Genomic DNA, 6,852 nt, shown 5'->3' with positions numbered 1-6,852 from the left:
TGTAGCAGAGGAGGACTGGGCACTTGCCTAAATCCTCTAATCTTCGGAAATATTGGCCCTCTAGCTTACAGAAGTACAATTCCAGCTGAGCCCAGTACCTAGAACTATATTCAGTTTATAAGAAATAAATGCTTATCACATTTTCCTGTGGGAATGTTGCCCTATCTAGTACCACACAGTGGGGGATTATGAAACATCTCTGGATGGGGAGTCGAAGCCTTGGAGTCCATATACTCTTTACTCTTAAAAACCTTGGGTAAGTCACGTAATTCGTTGAGCTCCTGGTTTCCTTTTTTTTTAAGGTGATAATCCTGTTCTGTCAGCTGCTTGGAGCTTTCGAAAGTATATAGTTGGATAATCCTATTTTTATAATGAAGGATTTACTGTTAGGCAGGGGAGTCCCAGGGCTTGTGGGTGTAGGGACTAACCCTCTCCATGATGATTGTTTTGAGTTCTGTCATACCAGGTGTTCCTTTTTCTTTACATCACAAATACAAGTCCGTTTTTTGGTTTTGGTTTTGTTTACAAAAACTCAGGTATGTTGAAATATGTCTTGTAGTTCTTGTTTTTTCTTGCTCCTTTCCGCCATCTGTAATTTGTATTTTAAACTTAATGTTTCTATCTTTTGTGTGTGTTTGTGTGAGATTTTATTTATTTGAGAGGGAGAGAGTGAGTGAGTGAGAACACAAGAGCAGGGGGAAGGAGAAGTAGCTCCCTACCGACTAGGAACTCCAGTGTAGGACTCAATTCCAGGACCCTGAGCTGAAGGCATAGCTGAGCCACCCAGGTGCCCCTAACTTAATATTCTTAGGTACTTTCCCTGTCAGTGTATATATAGCAAACTCATTTTTAATAGCTGCATAATATACCATATCAGTATAAACGTTTTAAATTTAACTATTTCCCTATTGAAAGATAACATTTACTTTCTAGTTTTTCACTATCCCAAGGGAGGTGTGGCTTTGGGAGAGAGAGGGAAAAAAAAATAGCTCCTCAGGGTGACAGAGACAAGAAACCTGGGTTGTTTCCATCTTTATTCTAGAGACCTCTGGTAAATCTCATTCCTTCTCAGGAATGTGTCTGAACCTGTCAAGAGGTTTTAGATCATGTATGTTTTGAGATGATTAAAGCTCTTTACCTCCCAGAAATGCCCACATGGAAAATACTTCTTAGGAGCATAAAGATAAGAGTGCTGTAATCCCTTTAGTCTGCCCATAAACTCTGCTTCGAGATTTCCTAGGCTGCATGGATCTCTTAAGGTTTTTCCGTGACTCCAGAAACCATTTGAGGCAATATGATATTCTAAATAAAGAATTGGGTTAGCAGCCCAGCCATGTGTTGCACTTGGTCACCCACCTCACTGCCACATTTGTGTTATTTTAGGACTCCTTTCACTTGAGCAGGCTCAAGCCTCAGCATCGGTTTGTGGGCTTGTGGAGCTGCAGAGCACCGCTGCTGGGTCTCAGCACCTCCATTGGTCAGTGGTCATTCCAGCCCCTTTTAGTGCCCCTGGGCTGCTCCTTTCCCTCTGTTAGGTCTGCAGCACCCCTCCACTAGCACACCCTGACATCCAGCACATTCTCCTCCTGGCTCTCAGCTCTTCACACCTGCCTAGAATGGATTTGGGTCTTCCAAAATAGTTAAGACTAAGAGGAAACTGGGAAAAGATGTCTAATGTTCACTATTTGCAAATTTCAGTTGCTAATGTGTATTGATGTTTGGTGCTTTTATATATTTTTAGAAACTGTCTTTTTGCTTCAAAACAGCCAAAGGGAATGGCCGAAAATGCAAAGTTCCTTTGAACACACACCAGTTTTATTTTTCCTAGGTTCCTCCTTCATTGAGAACCCTCTCTCTGTTTACTTCTTGTCCACCCCTGGCTAGACACCCCTCTCCCTACCCCAAACTTTGTCTCCCCGATGGAAATCATCTGAGAAAACTGCTAAATCACAATATATTTTCTAGAATGTATCGGTGTCCCCACTGGAAGCCTCTTATTTAGTAGAATATTCTTTTTTTTTTTTTAAGAATTTATTTATTTATTTGATACACAGAGAAAGATCACAAGTAGGCAGAGAGGCAGGCAGAGACAGAGGAGGAAGCAGGCGCCCTGCTGAGCAAAGATCCTGACTTGGGACTCAATCCCAGGACCCTGAGATCATGACCTGAGCTGAAGGCAGAGGCTTTAACCCACTGAGCCACCCAGGTACCCCTTAAGTAGAATATTCTGAACAACTCAGCCTGCAAGTACACATGCTCAGATGACTTCTGATATCCACAACTATGAGAATGATGTCAAGGATTCACAGCCTTTTTTTTGTGCCCTGGATATTTTGACAGTTTGGTGTTGTCTAAGGCCCTCTACTCAGGGTGGTGTTTTAAATACATAAATATGTTACTGCCTGTTATAATGAGGATTGGGGAGTACTGGGGAAGTAGGTTCAAGGACAGTTGCTCAGAAGGTGCCTTGGTTGTTGCTTACTTTCCTCTGGGCGGGAGGACTTCCTCACTAATCTGGCAGCCTTGTCTCCGCCCTATTGTAACTACTGACGCTAATATTATTCACTAATACTCATCGTGAGTGGGCGGCAGGTTTCTCATTTCAGACAGCAGCTATGGAGACATACACCTACATGAACATGAAAAGAGGTAAATTCCCTATTTTTGTGGGCAGAAACCAGGTGAATTGTTAGAACTTAAGCTGGTTTGCTTGGGAGAGAAGAGATTTGGGTACAAAATGCTGTTAAAGAAGAATGGCAACTGTTTTTTGTCTTGCAGCCAGATCTCTCCTACAGTCTATCAGGCCAACCTTAGATCTGTTCAGAGACCACAGTAAAGAACTCAAAACTTTTTGCCATGGGTCTTGTCTCCTCTGTGGGAGCTTTGGCCCTTTAGGGGAGATTTCCCTGTGATGAACAAACCCTGTGACAATGGGAAACCATTGATGAGTATTGAATAGTATTCTCTGGGTTTAGTTTGTAATGCTTTAGAAGGTGACCCACTGGAAAATAAGAAACTGTTAGAAGAGGCAGTCTGCCGTGAGCCCTGAGCACCCCTGCTTGTTCTGCTTTGTATGGATGTAAGACCCTGACCCCTTCCAGGGGCATAGCTCAGTGTCTGTTAACAGTGGGCAATCTTGAGAGATGAAATAATGTCTCTTCCCAAGGAGCAGGTTTCCCTACTGTGCATTATAAAAATGTTGAATCCCCCAAACTCAGGGTTCCTTTCCTGTGACATATCCCCCTACATGTGTAGGCATCTGTGTAGGGCTACCCCAAGTCAACTTTTGTTGGGAGAGCATGGAGAACTGGGACAAACATGCTCACGTTGCTTCTTGTAAGCATAAAGTTTTTTGTGATCTTGGAGTCTCGTGTCTTTCGCCAGTATCCATGACTTACTCACTTGCAAGTAGGCTAAGATTCCGGACCTTTCATAGATTACCCCTTTAAAAAGTTGGACAGCCAGGGACACCTGGGTGGCTGAGCGTCCAACTCTTGGTTTCTGCTCAGATCATGATCTCGGGCTCATGAGATTGAGCCTCACATCAGGCTCTGCACTGGGCGTGAAGCCTGCTTAAGATTCCCTCTCAAAAAACAAAAACAAAAGTTGGACAGCCGGGAGAAGACTACTACTGAGCTATTGCTGAAATAATATCCGACCCATGGAAGCCTGGTAAGTGGCCTACACCCCGATTTGGGGTTATGTGAACTTAGATGTGAAACTAACAAAAAGTGCAAGAGCCTTCCCTTGTCAAATGGAAATTATGTGTTCTGGGGATACAGTCAGCTGTCCATCTTAATTTCACATGAAGAAGTGATAGTCACTCCTTTGGAAGAACTCTTTTCCCACTCAGCTGCCTGAAGCAAAGCCACTGGCTCAATAGGACACTGGATTCACAGAGACTTCCCTAATCAAATGCCTGGGCCCAGTTCACTGATGGTCCAGCTAAGTTAAGAGCTGATGGTGTCGAGTGATCATTCTGGAAACTGCAGTGAAGGCTGATGAGCACAATGGGCTGAATTGAAAATTTACCATGTCCTAGACAATCCCTAGGGACCAGACATGTTACATTTTTACTAACTCGGGCTATTGCCAATGGCCTATCTTCTGGTCTCTCACTTGGAAGACTGTCAGATTAAATCAAGACACTCTTCTTGGGGGCCACAAACTAAAAATGAATTGCAGTCATTGAACTGTGTGGGTCACATGTAGATACCCATCATGGGGGTTCATTCTTGATGAGACCAACTGGGAATCAAGCTGCTGATGGAGCCTGATTGCCACCATCAGTGCCTGGATTCATCATCATACCAGATACGCCCTTACATGTACCATCATAGTCTGGGCACAGAGTAAAATATTTATGCTTCTGATGCAGAGGTCACCACTACAGATCAGGCTTGCGACTCCTATTAAAAGTCTTTGTCTGACCATGAGTGAAACCACATAGCACAGGCATGGCCTTCGCCCACTCCTGACTGACTGCTCTGTCAGACATTTGGTTCCCTCTTGGAGTTATTTGACACTTTTTCAGGTTAGAGTTTACAGTGTTGCTGTTCTAGTCAATCAGCCAACTCCAACCACACTGTTTTGATTTTGAACCTAATCTGCCTCATGTTTATGTTTTTCCTGACTACATACAACCTGACAATGGTGAATCTTTTACTGCAAAAATCACTCAAAAGAGGGCAGATTAAGGTATTTGATGGACCCTATACTTCTCCATCCACAAGAAGCGACTGTCGTTGTATGTTGGGACTGCCTACTCAAAAAATGTACTTAAAAGATTTCTACTATCTCATCCTGATCAATAAACCTTTGTGAGACAGTTTGGCCACTGAATATGGCTGTCCCCAGAAAGCAGTCACTTCCTCGTTGCATACTAGAATTCTCCAGAAAAGAAGAACCAATAGTTTCTGTGTATATAAACAGATGTATTATAAGAAAATGACTCACATGAATATGGAGGCTGGAAGGTCCCCTAATCTGCCATTTGCAAGGTGGAGACCCAGGAGAGCCAGTGGTATAATTCCAGTCTAAATCCGAAGTCCCAAGAACCAAGGGAACTGATGGTATAAGTTCCAGTCCAGAAACAAGGACTCATGTTCTAGCTTGAAGACAGGCAGACAGAATGAATTCTCCCTTAACCCAACTTTTGTTCTATTCGGGTCTCCCAACATTGGACAGTTTACTTAGTCTACTCAGTCAAATAGTAATCTCATCAAGGAACACCCTCTGATGGACCCAAAATGATGTTTAACCAAGTATCTGGGGACCTTGTGCCCCAGTCATATTGACATGTAAAATTAACTATCATAGCTGCCAATGGTGCAGTGATCAGAATGAGAAGGGCTGGAGAGTATTGTGTAGATGTATTCCGAAAATTCAGTATTCTGCCCCGACTATTGCTAGGTGTGATGTTATCTTTGCCGTAACAACATTCACAGGCCTGCCTTGTTGCTGTGACTTCCAGGTGGCAGTCTGGCCAAAGGAGGCTAGAATATTCTCATTCAGTTCTGGTTCAGGCACCTGGATTCTCATGTTGGTTTGACATGATCCTATATCATGACATTTGGAAAAAGAGTCACCCTTGGAGCCTTTGTCTCAAAGGAAAATGGGCAAGTACAACTCTCACAAACTATCACAGACTCCTTAAACTTGAGTGACTGCTGGCTTTGACATCTGCTCCTAGATGGCTCTCACCATAATTTAGTATTTAACCTACTGAGAAGTCTATCAGAAGCTTCAGGTGCCGTTTCCGCTCCCATACCTCTCCTGCAAAACACGTCACAACCCGTAGATGTCTCCCTAATCCCCATTCTGGTAGTTCCTCTGTTTTCCTGTGGGGTGGACTAATGCCAACACAGCTGGTGCTGTGGACCTGTGGGAGAGTTTGGGCCAACTGCCATCAGGCAGTCTTTCCAAAAATAAGGACTGGTTTCAATTATTCTAAGTTAAGGGGAACTCTGAAGCCTTCCAGGTGCCCCGGTGGCCTCATTAGTGACACTGTCAACCTGTTCCCTGAATAATATAAGTCCTCCTTGGGGGGCCCCAACAGCTGTAAATAGGTAGCACATATGCCCTCAGGACTATACCTTCTGTGTGGAAGCCAGGCATTAGCTTGCCCCCCTCCCTGAAAACATGGTGCCTTGCACCATAGGGAGGACCATTAGCAACTTTTAAATGTTAAGGAAGCACCACCATTGGATCACGTATCCCTGAGATGACTGTGGAGATTGCGCCAAAATTAGGCTACCTTTGGTTATGTGGAAGAGCTTTCTGGATGGGTGGCTTATATATATACACATTCTGCAAGAAGTTATCCCTATCTTGAGAGTCATCTTATCTGAAATGTTGATACGAAATTTGCCCCTGACTTTAGCTGAAGCCATCAATGATACCATCTCAGCCCTGGAAGACATTCAGGGGAACCTCAGCTCATTGGCCAATGTGGTTATGGATGATAGAATGGGCCTCAACTTCTCTGTGGGCCAAGGTAGGTCTCCATCACAAGTATATCCTGCTGTACCTGAATTAATCCCTCAGGCTCGGTATAGAGCCAATACAGGAATTAGAGAATGCCACCGGATTTCTAAGGCAGACCTTGATGGCTTATGGTTGGGGTTTTTTTGGATGTCGTTTTTCTAGCTATTTGAGTTCTGGCCCTTGATCGAGTTCTGACCAATTCTGCAGAATTGGTCTCATCCTGTTGCTTGAAGTTCTGTTGATAGAATGCTAAATAAATTCTGTATGAAACCATTAGAAGGGATTTGGTCCCATTTCTGTCAGATTAATCAGCGGCCAGTAGAAATTTCATCAGAAGTCATCTGTACAAGTTGCTGTGGGGGCTGG

This window comes from Mustela nivalis (genome assembly GCF_964662115.1).
Source record: "Mustela nivalis genome assembly, chromosome: 9".
NCBI classification, from domain to species: domain Eukaryota; kingdom Metazoa; phylum Chordata; class Mammalia; order Carnivora; family Mustelidae; genus Mustela; species Mustela nivalis.
Note: the sequence above shows the minus strand (reverse complement) of the source record.